We start from the raw sequence: 16,186 nt of genomic DNA, 5'->3' as shown, positions 1-16,186 counted from the left end.
GAGGGCCGCATCCGGCCCGCGGGCCGTACGTTGGGCAGCCCTGCTCTAAACCATTCGGAACGAAGCGTCTTAGAGTCTTAGATCTTGAAAAGAGGCTTCCGATTTTCTTGAACGGATAAATCCGAGACCCTTGAAAGAAGACTTCCGAGCCTTTTATAAGGAGGCCTCTGAACTATTTGGAAAGAACCACTAAGACTCTTGAAAGGAGGCTTCCAAGTGTCTTGAAAGGAGGTTTCCGAGTGCCTTGAAAGGAGGCTTTTAAGCCTCATTGAAAAGAAGAATCCGAGCCTCTAGAATGAAGGCTCTTATTATTTTTGAATGGAGGCTTCTTAGCCTCTTGACAGAAGGCTTCTGAGAATCTTGAAAGGAGGCTTGCAAGCCCTTTAAGAATAGGCTTACGAGTCTCGTGAAATAAAGCATCCGAGCCTTTCGAAAGAAAGCTTTCAAGCCTCTTGAAAAAAGGCTTTCGAACCACTTGAAAGGAGGTTTCCGAGCCGTTTGGAAGAAAGCTTCCGAGCCTCTTGAAAGGTGGCCTCTGAGCCACTTGAAAAGTGGCTTCTGAGCCTCTTGATCTGTTTCCGAACCGCTTGAAAGTAGGCTTCCAAGTCTCTCGAAAGGAAGCCTCCGAGTTTCTTGAAAGAAGGCTTCCGAGTATCTTGATATGAGACTTTCGAGCCTCTTTGAAGGAGACTTTCGAGCCTCTTGAAAGGACACTTCGGAGGCTTTTGAAAGCAGGCTTGCGAGCTTCTTGAAAGGAGACTTCCGAGCCTCTTGAAAGGAGGCAACGAAATCTCTTTTGAAAATAGGCTTCCAAGGCTCTTGAAAGGAAGCTTACGAGCCGCTTTAAAGGGGGCTTCCAAGCCTCTTGCAATGGAGCTATTCGAAAAAAAAAGTCGTTTAAGCTTTTTAAATGGTGGCTTCTTCTTCTTCTTCTTCTTATTGACATTCCATCCCCACACTAGGACAGATCCGCCTCGCAGCTTAGTGTTTTTTAAGCACTTCCACAGTTATTAACTGCGAGGTTTCTAAGCCAGGTTACCATTTTTGCATTCGTATTATCATGAATCTAGCACAATGATACTTTTATGCCCAGGGAAGTCGAGACAATTTCCAATCCGAAAATTGCCTAGACCAGCACTGGAAATCGGACCCAGCCACCCTCAGCATGATCTTGCTTTGTAGCCGTGCGTCTTACCGCACGGCTAAGGAGGGCCCCACCGGTCGGCTACCTGACCTATAAATTCTAGTTTCTAGGTTTTAGTTCGGTAGCACAATCAGATAGATTACATTTAAGATTTTCAAATTTTGTGCTTTCGTCGTTTTGTTCTTTTGAGCTTTTGTCCTACAAAGCTTCAGAATTAAGTTAAACAACTATCAAAACTTTATCAATAAGTTTTCATTGGAATTGTAATATATCCGCCATTACGCATTTTTGTTCAAGGCATCCCCTGAGGTCAGCGAAGGTACCCCGGGGGAAAATGTACCCCATGTTGAGAACCGCTGGTCTAGTGTACTGAGGGTCATTGGTTCGAGTCCCATCGAAGGAAAGTGGTGACAGATGCTCACTCTGGAGCGCTGATATAACACTAGCGGAGTCGAGTTAGCCTACTCAGCGAGTACGTGGCGGCAATAAAGACAGCTGCTGCTTCGGCGGAGCAAATGTTACACTTGTCCGGTAGGCTGTCCAAAACTGATGTATTGTGACCAGTGACTCAATCCCCACGCCGTGGCTTTAAATATTCCTTTCCATAAACATGTATTCCTAGTTCCGTATTCAGCATTCAATAACTTTGCCACCGACCGTGACTGCTGAAACGTAGAGCTGTGGATCTGTTGATAGTGTTTCTCGATCCATTTAAAGTACCAGTAGACCAATGCAGTGCCACTGCAGAGCCACCTAGTACACCACCCAAGGCTGGCCACCATGCAGGATCGGATCCCCAAGGAGAGTTCACATGTTCGTTAACCTTTTGGGATTCGCATGGTCCTGGATCACTCATGCAGTCCCGCTCGTATTGGGAACGACAAGCGAGCTTTTTTCGAAGGTGTTGTACTTTTTACAACGGTGTGAGTCCCGGAAGGTTAACAGACGATGGCGGAATGGCAAGACACTTACCACGGCGTGGCGTAGGCAGATTCAACTGTTGTAGATGTAGATGGCAGCAATACGCAAATAACTTTTTTTTTTGACATGTAGAAGAGTGTAATTTTGTAGAGTTCAGTGCGAGATTTCTCTTGTTTCGGACAGCAGAACGATCGCGTGATCCACCAAAATATTGTTTTCTTCATTGCGCGGCCGGTAATAAAAATCATTTCAGTGCGTGATTTCTCGTGTTTCAGATTCTCCAGTAATCAGAGCGATCGGCCGGTCGTCGAAATTAAGTTTTGCTTTGTGCGGAAAGCAAAACGATCGGCTGGTCACCGAAATTTTGTTCTGCTTTGTGCGAGTGAATAGCAGAACTATCATGCGATCGGCCGAAATATTGTATTCTGCATTGCGCGGCCAGTAATAAGAGTAGCCATAGAACAAGTAAGTGCAGTGCGTGTTTTAGTCGTCAGGAAAGAAATAATGTGCTCGGTGGCTCATGCGCATGTCGCGCGTGGTCGAAAAAAGCGCGTTTTTCAATAGTTTGCTGCAGCCATCGAGCAAGTGAGTACAGAGTGCTGCGCTTCCGTGCAGTCGTCCAAAACGCAAATCTCCTCAGTTTTCATATGCCACAGGGCGTGCATGTTTCAACTTTTTACTCGAATTAGTGTTATTTCCCATCCCATAGATCGTATCGCTTACCAAAGTGAATCCAGATAAATTATCCTTTGTAACTAAAATGATATCCTATCCCAAGACAATCGTGGAGATGCAGAGGTATACTCGGTCTCTAGTAGCAACGAGAGTCGGACTAACAATCCTTCCATTCCTATATGACCGTAAGGACGTGGCCGGCGCCGTTATTGACTTTAAATATTTGAGCTCCCGAAACGTGTACATTGAGAATGGGTAGCTAATTCCAAGCCCCATTCATTGTGTTCTCTGTATAATTTCGCAAGTTCAGTCAATCACGAAGTAGCAACTACGAATTGTGCGGTCATAATGCTCATGCTCATGCTCATGCATGCACAGGTAGAAGAGTGTAATTTTGTACTCGCAAGATAGTATTTCCGTCCCCAATCAGCTATCGGTAACGTACTGTCCGATCCGCAGATAAAGCGCTCGGTAGTTGGCTCTGTGCAGCCTGGAGTTGGTCTTGATCACACCAACGCGGCATAATTTGAATTGAGCGTCAGTAGGCTATGACTTACAACATGTCTGCAAAGCAACTAGTTTTTCCCCTGATTAGTTACGGACAACACGTAAGTACTATTTTGTCCCCGACAATTACCTAACGTATTCGGCTGGTCCTTTTCCGATGGCACGAGGCCACACAAGTATATGCATAAATATTAGATTGCAAATGACGTAAAGAATATTGAAATCAACATATATTGTTAACGAGATGGTACTCCTTGCGTCAAAAGTCCTTGTTTTTCATCATAGTAACCCATGTTTCATACTTGAGAAAGAACAAACATTTTAAAACAATAAATTTGACATTTAAGACACCAATTGAACTCCGTATGCGAAATCTGGGTTACTATGGTTGAATCATGTTCATTCTAATATCTGTATGGAATAAAAGCGCCTCAAGGGTTCTAACACATAACATATAGGCATGTTTGCCGTAGAATGTGGTCCTTCCCTGATTTTGAAACGCTAGCGTACCTAGCGGTGGAAGTCAAGCTTTACCCAACAACGAGCATAAGACAGAGCAGCAGCGCATGCTTTTCTGTTTCTCTCTATCGCCTTGGATACACGGGAGGGCCGCTCGTTAATTGTTGATACACAAAGAGTTCACTTTGATTTTTGCTGTTTGTTCTATGATGTCTATCTGTTTTGTGGTTCTAATCAAGGGTTCTAATACTGCTTCTACTGATTGAACAAAACAGATAGAAAACCGAGCTCTGTGAATTTGGTGCTCAGAAGGTTGTTGTAAACACTTTTCGCCAATATTGCCAACTGGCAGCGATTTTTATCAGAATTTGGTTCTCAGGTTGATGTACATTTTGCAAGTCAACATAGCAAGTTATTCATAACTCACCTTGAGAAACGGAAGACTCCAAATATTCAGCATATAAATAGAATTAATGGCGGACAGTTGAGCTCAATAAAAACACAAACTGACAGCGACATGTGATCTTATTGATGAAATATATGCTGCTATAGACTCCAGAAAACTGGTTGGAGTACTCTATCTTGACCTAAAAAAGGCTTTTGACACCATCGACCATGACATATTATTGCGCAAGTTGGATTTCAATGGGATTCGAGGAATATTGAATGACCTAATCCGTAGCTATTTATCCCGAAGAACTCAATTTGTGCACGTGAATAATAACAATAGCTCTCAACGTCCATTAACCGTCGGTGTTCCGCAAGGCAGTACTCTTGGTCCACTGTTGTTCTTCCTCTACATAAACGACTTGTCGAATTTGAAACTGCATGGAAAACCTCGGATGTTTGCTGATGATACTTCGTTATCCTACCACAGTACAAACGCGAATGATATTATACAACAAATGAAGGAAGACTTGGCGATGCTTTATGATTTTTTCAACAAGACCCTACTTTCTCTGAATTTGTCAAAAACAAAATTCATGATTCTACATTCACCACACCGTGAAGCAGTATCGCACAGAGACCTAGTAGTACAATCGACTACGATCGACAAGGTGGAAATTTTCAAACACTTTGGCTTGGTAATTGACTCGAAACTCTCGTGTAGTGCACATGTGGATTCACTAAAAACAAACATCAGCTCGGTATGTGGTATATTGTGAAAAAAATGCTTCAATGATCTGCCTATAACATTGAAACATGAGCGTAATGTTAAAACATTCAAACAAGCTGTAAAAACAATAATACGATCGCAAACTCAACGATACGTCAACTAGCAGCTCCTACTTACCTCGACCTACATCCAATTCGAGCTCATCTCGCTGTAAAACAAACATTGGTTCTCCCAGTTTGTGTCAGCGGTAGATACCTGTTTCTGTCCCAGATGCACGGTCAGCAAGAAACGCCTCTTCCGTCATGTCTCCTGTCACAAAACAGATAGACATCATAGAACAAACAACAAAAATCAAAGTGAACTCTTTGTGTATCAACAATTAACGAGCGGCCCTCCCGTGTATCCAAGGCGATAGAGAGAAACAGAAAAGCATGCGCTGCTGCTCTGTCTTATGCTCGTTGTTGGGTAAAGCTTGACTTCCACCGCTAGGTTCGCTAGCGTTTCAAAATCAGGGAAGGACCACATTCTACGGCAAACATGCCTATATGTTATGTGCTCCTGTGGTCTCTCCAGCTCCATCTGTAGTTGCTCGGTCACCAAGAAACGCCAGTTTCCCTCCCAGGTAACAGAAACTGGTATACGTCTGGCCGAAGCCAGAGATACTGCTCCCGTTTTCAAAATATTGAATGGTTCCAGCACAACACGCCTTTGGTAGCCTTTCCTGTCATGACTCCTGGGGTCTCTCCAGCTCCATCTGTAGTCGCTCGGTCAGCAAAAAACGCCAGTTTCCCTTCTAGCACAATACGCCTTTGGCAGCCTATCCCATCATGGCTCCTGTAGACTCTGCAGCTACATCTGTAGTCGCCCGGTCAGCAAGAAACGCCAATTTCCCTCCCAGGTAAAATTGGTATACGTACGGCCGAAGCCAGAGATACTACTCCCGTTCTTAAAATATTGAATGGTTCCAGCACAACATGTTTTGGAAGCCTATCCTATCATGGCTCCTGTGGTCTCTCCAGCTACATCTGTGGTCGCTCGGTCAGCAAGAAACGCCAGTTTTCCTCCCAGCACAACATGTTTTGGCAGCCTATCTAATCATGGCTCCTGTGCACAATATGTTTTGGCAGCCTATCCCCTCATGGCTCCTGTGGTCTCTCCAGCTACATCTGTAGTTGCTCGGTCACCAAGAAACGCCAGTTTCCCTCCCAGGTAACAGAAACTGGTATATGTCTGGCCGAAGCCAGAGATACTGCTCCCGTTTTCAAAATATTGAATGGTTCCAGCACAACACGCCTTTGGTAGCCTTTCCTGTCATGACTCCTGGGGTCTCTCCAGCTCCATCTGTAGTCGCTCGGTCAGCAAAAAACGCCAGTTTCCCTTCTAGCACAATACGCCTTTGGCAGCCTATCCCATCATGGCTCCTGTGGACTCTGCAGCTACATCTGTAGTCGCCCGGTCAGCAAGAAACGCCAGTTTCCCTCCCAGGTAAAATTGGTATACGTACGGCCGAAGCCAGAGATACTACTCCCGTTCTTAAAATATTGAATGGTTCCAGCACAACATGTTTTGGCAGCCTATCCTATCATGGCTCCTGTGGTCTCTCCAGCTACATCTGTAGTCGCTCGGTCAGCAAGAAACGCCAGTTTCCCTCCCAGCACAACAGCCTATCCCATCATGGCTCCTGTGCACAATATGTTTTGGCAGCCTATCCCCTCATGGCTCCTGTGGTTTCTCCAGCTACATCTGTAGAATCTCGGTCAACAAGAAACGCCAGTTTCTCTCCCAGCACAACATGGTTTTGGCAGCCTCTCCCGTCATGGCTCCTGTGATCTATTCAGCTCCATCTGTAATAGCTCAGTTTCATTAGTCCATTTGCGTATTGCCAAAATATCGCCATCTCATCATCAGTTGTTAATGTTAATGTTTCATTGATTATGTTTATATGTATAGTGAATAACTCCAATTTTCTAAATTTGTTAGTAGTATAGTTTATATGTTCTTAGTAATTATTATGTGAATTGTAAATGAACTATTGTTACTTCCTTAAAAGAGAATATTTCTCACTGAAAGTGCACCAGAATTGTACAAAAAAACGAAAAGAAGAGGAGGTTTTATGCCTTTGGGAGAAATGCTTCAGTATGAATTCCCCTCCCAGGGGCTTTTCCCTACTCCAAAATAAAATAAATAAATAAATAACCGTAAGCAAAAAATACCCGAGATTTGAATAAGTTCCATTTATTGGTATTTGGTAACACGAATCCTATGTGCACTATTTGCTATTTTTGCGTTCATTGTGTGCCGCCCTGCATCCAGACTCCAGATGCGAAGGTAGACGAACTTGTTTATCTCACGTACAGGCGGCACCGCGGGACGTCCCGTAGGAGCGCAAATATTGAGAGTAAAAACGCGTTCCTTATTCTTTTCCTGGCGGCCCGAAACAGCACCACTATGACGATGTCGTCGGCATGGCGGCCCAGTAGGACTTTGTGCAATAAGAACCTTACCGGGACACCGGGAGGTAAATCCACACAAACGGAGCAGCTAGCGTGGAGAATGAAAACCCAGAATGATTCACCTAGTGAGAATTGTGTTTGTAAAAATGAAAAATAATCATTTTCAACTGATATTACAGAAAGTATTGAAAATTAACAAGATTACAATCAGAATAAATCCTTTTAGGGATTAATTCATTTTTTATCACTCTTGTTCTTGTGTTATATTGATTGAAATTCACCAATGAGTTATTGATACCGAGATTATGATTGAAATACCACTCTGAGTACCATAGAAAACATTACGGCGGCTATGCGGCGATCTGACCTACTTTTAATGAAGCTTCAGGAAATGTGGCTATGGAAAGATTAACCACAAGTTGTTGATATTGCTATATAAGATTTAGCCTTTTGGATCATTAAAAGAAACATTTCTGATGTGAATATACGGCCTTTCGATTCGTCATGCTGTGTGAGAAAGACAAAAACCTGAACCAGATCATGGCACGTTTATCTTCTTGGCTCGAAGAGGTTTGTTTATTTACTCGGTTGATTCTTAAAAGCCCCCTCTCTCTCGCCGTTCCATGGGTTCATGTCGTACTGCTTTGGCTCGCGCCAGTTTTTAAAGCCGATAAACAAAACGTGCGGGCAAAACTGTGCTGAAAGTTTATTGCTCCATTACTCGCCCAAAGTTGGCTTACTGGCTAAGGGGCTTACTACCGCCCTCGAACCGAACGGTTATTTTCGTGAAGGAAAGATCGGAATTCCACTTATGTTCTCGTGGAAAAGATGATTATTAGGGACATTGGCAGTGTTGCCAATCAAAATTTCAATGGGCAGTCTGGCGGAATATGGACCGGTTCTTTCCATGCTTCGATACCACATTGATCCAGATTGCACAAGAAAGGAAGTCATCCCAATTTATGTGCTTACTTTCCTCTTATCATAAATTTGATGATTGTGGCGGCTGTACACAATGAACGGGACATATTTTTGCGCATTAATGTGACAAGATCGGAACCCGCAAGAGCTTTAAGTAAGCTTTTGTGCCATCAGCATTGTGTCGGTGCTCTTCTACATAAATGTTTCGAGAGGTCTGGATCTAGATCTAGCGCACATAGGAAATTCTGTTTGGCACACAGTCCAGACATATTTACGAGGCATAGCATGCTCAAATGTGAATGGTTGAACGAAGAAACGAGAACGGAAATTTATGCCTTTCGATTATAAGGTGGCCGGGTCTATATATGCGTATCGTGCATTCTTGTTTGGCGTGGGGGTGCACTTAGTTAGAGTTGTACTGTTCTGTGATTTACCGCAAAAAACACGAACCTTTTTAGCATAGATGCGGTAAGATGTGCGTCAAGACCCATTAGTTTGGATCCAGTTTTGTCCAGAAAGTGACACTTTGTCGATTTTTAGGAGTTATGCAAACCATGCTAAAGCAACAAAATTGGACATACGTCAAAATCTGGAAATCAAGTTGGAAGACTATTCGAGTAGATATGCGTTTTTATCGTGGTGGTGATCGATTTCGTCGATCCAGTTCTTGTTCTTTGCGGTAGTTTGGCTTTCTTCCTTGCATAAATCTCGGAACTCTCGGAACTCTGTCACGTTTAGCCAAAATCAATCACGAAAATCAGACTTTGCGAATGCAGCAAATATTTTTGCTTACATGGGAATTATTTTATACAGGGTGTCAAACGTTTTATTCTGACGTTGACAAAGCTGCCTGAACCAGTTCCTTACTACCTTGAATTTCATTGAAAATATTTCATAAGCTGCGAACCTTTAAAACTGACGAATAAACTCAATATGTATGCGTTGTCGATAGTTCGTCGCAATGGAACCTGATACTTCATAACACGATCAAGTCCAAATCCATAACATTTCCGGCAATCAAATTCGCACCATCAATCTCTCCTGTTATAATTTTCCATGTCCGTACATGCATCCTTTTTTGTCGGTATGTACCGCGAAAAGTATCGATGTCATCCGCAACACCCTTCTCCTCACGCGCCTGAGTCTACAATTTCACTCACGTTTTCACCTCCAAGATCACGAACCCGTGATCTACATTTTCTCCACCCGCCAATCTAGCTTAGGTGTAGGTACATTCGCTAGCGCTGCCCCATCCATTGGCTATGCGATCCCAACAGGGGGTGTGCTCCTTTATGGTTCGTCGCTCGTTGATTGGATTTTGCGCTGTGCACCCCCTAACAGCAACTGACAGACGACAAGGGAGCCCCAGCGCGCATGACGAAAATGTATCAAGTGTCAAAACCTATAAAGCGATCACCACCACCGCGACGCAATCGCATGTCCCCTCCAGCGTCCAGCACAGCGGGATTACCTCTTGGTACCTATATACATTTTTTTTCTAAGGTAGTGGTCATCGTCTTGCACTGGGAGCAGCGGGAAAAGCGAAAAGCGTAGCATAATGCGGATTGTCACATTCCATTAGATCGGATTTAGATCACTGCAGATCTGTGTGACGCATTCGTTATATGATGGAACAGAATGACCGTGTCGGTATGTGGGTGGATAGTGAGGGCGGTGTATAAGCTTTATAGAAAAAGATATGAAGGAAAGTAATAAATTGTTGAACAATCATCCAAATAAATTCTATAGACCACAGTCAGCATGAACGAATACAAAATGCAAACTCTCAAGGAGCTCAAGGCCTATACTTCAAGCTGGAAAGGGTTGTTTGGCCGAAATCCATTCGGCCGAAAGCCATTCGGCCGAACAAACCATTAGGCCGAAACCCTTCTGGCCGAAAGGGTAACTTGGCCGAAAGGGTCATTTGGCCGAAAGGGTCATTTGGTCGAAAGGGTCATTTGTCCGAAAGGTCACTCCTCATGTCTCACTTCTCGCTGTAAAAAGTGAGTAGTGAGATGTAAAGTGAGTAGTGAGATGTAAAAAGTGAGTAAGATGTCTCACTTCTCACTCCTCATTTCTCACTTCTCGCTGTCAAAAAAGAGAAGCGCGAAGTGAGTAGTGAGATGTCTCACTACTCACTTTGCGCTCCTCATTTTATTAGTGAGAAGTGAGAAATGAAGAATGAGAATTGAGACGTCTCTTTTCTTACTCCTAATTTCTCACTTTTCAAATGACCTATTCGGCCAAATGTCCTATTCGGCCAATGACCCTTGCGGCCAAATGTCCATTTCGGTCAAATGACCATTTCGGTCAAACGACCCTTTCGGCCAAATAAATCTTTCGGCCAAATTACCCTTTCGGCCAAATAATCCTTTCGGCCGAATGACCCTTTCGGCCAAACGACCCTTTCGGCCATACGACCCTTTCGGCCTAATGACCCCTTCAGCCAATTTTTTTAAAATTTCTTTATCAAAATCACTTTATTTTGGACCCTTTCGGCCAAATGACCCTTTTGACCAAATGACCTTTTCGACCAAATCCTCCTTTCGGCCAAAGACCCTTTCGTACAAATGACCCTTTCGACCAAATGACCCTTTCGGCCAAATGACCCTTTCGGTCAAATGACCCTTTTGGCCAAATGACCTTTTCCAAAACACATTTTGCGGAATGTACCTTTTTTCCGAAAGACATTTCGCGGAATTTACCTTTTCACCGAAATAATTCCGCGGACTGCCATTTGACGGAATTCTGTTCGAATAATTATCATTGAAATATTTACCGATTTCTGCTTCTGGGCTAAATTCTTTTGAATTGCGATTTAAATAATGAAAGAAGGTAATGCTTTCCTTGAATGACCGCATCCAGTCGGTATAACGCAAAGTGAGAAAACATTGCATTCTTGAAATGGACACGTGTGCTCGGTAGAGAGAAAGGAAAGTCCCATCATCCCATCTACATTTTTCAAACCTGAACCCGACGCGAACCCCATTTGTAAATTATTCCTTCAAATCCGGACCCGACCCGAAAACGGAATAAAATTTACTTCTTAAACCCGTACCCGACCCGGACACGATTATTTTTTCTCACAAACCTGCACCCGACCCGAACCCGATATTGTACTAATTTTCAAACCCGAACACGACCCAAACCCCTCGGGTTTATGGTTTCAAAATCTGAAACCCGACCATCTCTAGTGTGCCCGAATGTATAATGGCTTTTTTGTGCCGAATTTATAATGGCTTTTTTTTAAAGAACTTATATAAGGAGAAGGAAAGAGTACTGATGCATCTTCCCGGTATAAGGCGAAAGGAGTTCATAATGCCTTCTTTAAAGAACGTGTCTTCTCGGTATAAAGCGAAGAAAGGAGTAACTCCTTATTTAAATGGATGCATCCGCCCGGTATAAGGCAAAAGAAGTTGATTAAACCTTCTTTAAAAAAATAGCCCGGTAAAAGGCGAAGGAAGGGGTAATACCTTCTTTAAATAATAGCGTCTGCCCGGTACATAGCGAAGCGAGGATATAATGCCATATTTAAATAAATACGTTTTCTCGGTATAAAGTGAAAAGAGAAGTAACGCTTTCTTCAAACGGATGCACTTGCCCGGTATAAAGCGAAAGGAGTTGATAATGCCTTCTTTAATAGAACGTGTCTGCCCGGTATAAGGCGATGGCAGGAGTAACTCCTTCTTTAAATTGATGCCCGGTATAAGACGAAAGGAGCTGGTAATACCTTTTTTGAATGGATGCGTCTGCCCGGTATCAGGCGAAAGAAGTTAATAAAACCATAAAAAAACATAAATAAATACGTTTTCTCGGTATAAGGCGAAAGGAAGAAATAGAGGAGTATTCTTGAAAACGTCTATCCGTAACAAAGTAAACAGAGAAGATAATCCCTTTATTGTATCTGGTCCGTCTGCCAGATATTATAAAGGATTTGTGTGGGGCAGTTTAAATTTTGAAAACTACTTCTACATTGTTATGAAAAACTCAGAACTGAGGGTTGAGGGTTCGAGTCCCATCGAAGGAAAGTAGTCATCTCCAATACATTTTTCAGATCATAATCTTCCACATAATGTACACTTTTTCAAATTTGGCCGCCCTCTTATTCTGTTCTATTTGATGTCCTGATGCTCTGGACAAAATTTCATCCAAATAGGTCAACGTTTGGGCGGTGCTAAACTCGTTGGAAGTTTACATGGGAAAATGTATGTAGAAACATCGAAAAACAGCGATTTGCAGTTAAACGGCACAATTTACGATGGAGAACCACAATACTCATGCAGTTCTTGTAGAATTAAATACAGAAATTTATGCTGAAAACCGCGCGAAGATTAGAGTTTATTAGGCAAATATATTAAAGCCTGTCCACGTTAAATTTCGGACACCCATCGACTACTAAGAAGATCAATTTACAAGACAACTCAATCTCTCCGCTTTATGTGATTCGTTCAGCGTGTTTTCATTCTTGTTCAAAGTGATAAAATGGCTACAAATCAATTGGACATTGTCACAGTGTCCGAAATTTAACGTGGACAGGCTTTAGCATTTTACTGGAGTGTTGTATTTGTGAATTTATTTCTTTTCAAAGGTAAAAGAAACGAAATTTGATCAAACCCCACTTCAGAGAAATGCTAATAACTTCGCCGGGTAAGCTTTAATCATCTCGCGGTTTTCAGCATAACATTCTGTATTAAATTCTTCAAGACCTGAATGAGTATCATAGTTCTTCATCATAAATTGTGTCGTCTAACTGCAAATCACTGTTTTTTGATGTTTATGCATACGTTTTTGCATATAAACTTGTTGTTGTTTATTTAATCTTTACCGCCTTGGGCGGCCTTCGATAACATATAAACTTCTAACGAGTTTAGCACCGCCTAAACGTTGACCGATTTGGCTGAAATTTTGTCCAGAGCATCAGGACATCAAATAGAACCGAATAAGAGAAGTAATCTGGCAACAGTGGTGAGAATGAAGTGGTTGCATTGCTAGTGCGAAATTGAACAAAAATTAACGTTGTTATATGCTGTGTAGTTGCTCAAATCAATCGGTTTCATGAAAATAAACCTATAACGCAATAGTGACGTTGTTATCCGTTGTAACTGGTGCAACCGGTATTGAAAAACAGCATAATTTGTTCACCTTTGATCCACCTTACTGCGGAGCAGTGTTGCCTGAAACCTATACCCCTATAAATCTGTCGATGAGTCAAGTAAGCCTTCGCAGCAAAACTGGCGGTATGTCGAAATCTGACACTAGCAAAGATGTGTCGAACAATGAACTGGCGGGCTTGATTGCTGCACAGGGGAAAACAATGCAGGAGCAGATAAACAGACTGGGTAATGAATTGCGAGGAGAAATCAACAAAGGGATGGATGGTATTCGAGAAGATCTAGCTGAAGTAAACAGAACGCTCACACAAGTAAAGCTGGATGTATCCGACAACACCGATGCAATCGCAAGATCTTTACTATGCAATGACTTGATTATCAGCAATGTTCCGTACATGATGAATGAAAATCTACAACAGTATTTCAAACTATGGTGCAATGTTTTGGGTTATGGTGAGTCAACCGTGCCATTAGTAGATCTACGTCGTTTGTCAAGATCATCGCTACGTGAAGGATCGAACTGCTTCATTCTTGTTCAATTCGCAATTACAAATCAACGCAATGATTTTTTTGCGAAATATTTACGATCCAGATCTTTATCATTGGCACAAATTGGATTCAAATCAGGAAACAGGATCTATATCAACGAGAATCTAATACCATCCGTTAGGAAACTGAAGTCTAAAGCCGTCGAATTGAAGAAGCAAGGAATACTATCAAGTGTCTTCTGCCGAGGAGGTATCGTCCATGCCAAGTCACCGAATTCGGAACAAGATCTCATCATCAAATCAGAGGAGGATTTACAACGCATTGTTCAACGTAATTAAACCTTTCCTTCTTGATCTTCTTTATATCCTTCCATTCCATCCTGAATTATCCTTGATTCCTTCCTGAAAGTCATGCTGGTTTGCTGTTATGCTGCTCATTGTTGCTGTTGCTGCTCTTCGTTGCTGTTGCTGCTGCTGTTTGATTTAATGCTGAGATTATATTTATAAGTGCCGTAAGATAAATTGATTGATAATACTGTAACGTTAGTTTGTTCGTGATCATTATCGTAATAATTGTAGTTTCAATGTTTAAATTGTTTCAAATCAATTGTAGGGTTAAAATGCTCAATCAACATGCTTCTTTGACTTCCACCGTTTACCTTATTATAGATTATGGCTAGTTCAAATAGCAATAATGTCTCTACAAATATGAGTATTCCTGGCATTGTGATTAAATCAGCATTGGTTGATGGAAAGCTGTCTGCTTGCTGTATGGTCAAAGCATATGTGCTAAAAAATGGAGGCTTGAAGAAGTACGTAATAGTACGATTACTACAAAACTGAACATCATGTGTGTATGTGAGTCGTGGCTATTTAAATGATACCGTACTCAATGAAATACTATCGATTGAGAACCATATGATGCTGAGAAACGATCGTGTTGGTAGATTGGGTGGAGGAATTCTTGTATATCTGAAAAGTAATTTGAAATTCAAAATTCTGGACATGTCAGGATCTGAATTTCAAGGACCACAAACGGAGTATATTTTGTTGGAGATAAAAGTTCATGATGAGACAGTTCTTTTTGGATTTTTCTATAATCCTCCACAAATTGACTGCAGTGTAACCCTGCACGAGAAACTTTCGTCTCTAAGCAACAAATATAATGATATTCTGTTGATGGGAGATTTTAATACAAATTTACTAGACATCCACTCAGAAAAGCGCATTCGGTTTCAACGATTTCTTGATAATCTCTCTTTTGAAAATATTGGTAGAGAACCGACTCACTTCCACAGGCACGGTGCCTCACAAATCGACCTCATGATCACAAATCGCCGAGATAAAATTTTAATGTTTAATCAAGTGAGTGTTCCCTTTATGTCGAATCATGACTTAATATTTGTGTCATATGATATAAATTATAGTCATACGCCCAAACAAATTACCTATCGTGACTATAATTGTCTAAATCCAGCAAGTGTGATTGCGTTATATAACATGATTGATTGGAATAGCTTTTACGAAATTGAAAACCCTAATAGTTTGGTTGAGTTTTTCTCTACGCGAATCCAAGATATATACGAAAGCTGCGTTCCAATTAAAACTTTTCAAAGGCCAGTTAGGTTCAAACCTTGGTTCAATTCTGAAATTTCAAAAGAAATCATAGATCGCGATCTAGCATTTCAGACTTGGAAGCTAAGCCATCATGAAACTGATCATATTATTTATAAAAGGCTTAGGAATAAAGTAAATTATTTAATCCAAAAGGCGAAGGAAAACTACATTCAAACTAAGTTTGCGCACCTTACGTCCTCCAAGGATCTATGGAAACAATTCGACCAGATGGGACTTAGGAAAAAACAGGATGATGAAACTTCTGACTTTAGTCCAGATCAAGTCAACGAACACTTTTCAAATGCATTTTTACAAAACACAAGTTACGAGACACAAGATCTTAATAATAGCACAATATTAACGGAAACATTTGAATTCAGTTCAGTAGAAGAATATCATATTATAAATGCTATTCATGATATTAAATCAAATGCTCTAGGTTTGGATGGTGTACCCATTAGGTTTATTAAATTAATTTTACCGCTGATTATTAGCCCTATCAAATACATATTTAATCAGATTTTTAAAACAAGCATCTATCCTACTAAGTGGAAAATATCAAAAATTATTCCTATTAGAAAAAAATTGAAACAATCTTCGCTTGATAATCTTAGGCCAATAAGTATTTTAAGCGCATTATCTAAAGCTTTTGAACGGGTTGCTAAAAATCAAATTAGTAGTTTTATAGCAAGAAATAATTTACTTTCTCCATACCAATCCGGTTACCGTCGTGGACATAGCGTTAAAACAGCTATGCTAAAAGTGTGTGATGA

The sequence above is a fragment of the Armigeres subalbatus genome, chromosome 3 (genome assembly GCF_024139115.2).
Source record: "Armigeres subalbatus isolate Guangzhou_Male chromosome 3, GZ_Asu_2, whole genome shotgun sequence".
NCBI lineage: Eukaryota > Metazoa > Arthropoda > Insecta > Diptera > Culicidae > Armigeres > Armigeres subalbatus.
Note: the sequence above shows the minus strand (reverse complement) of the source record.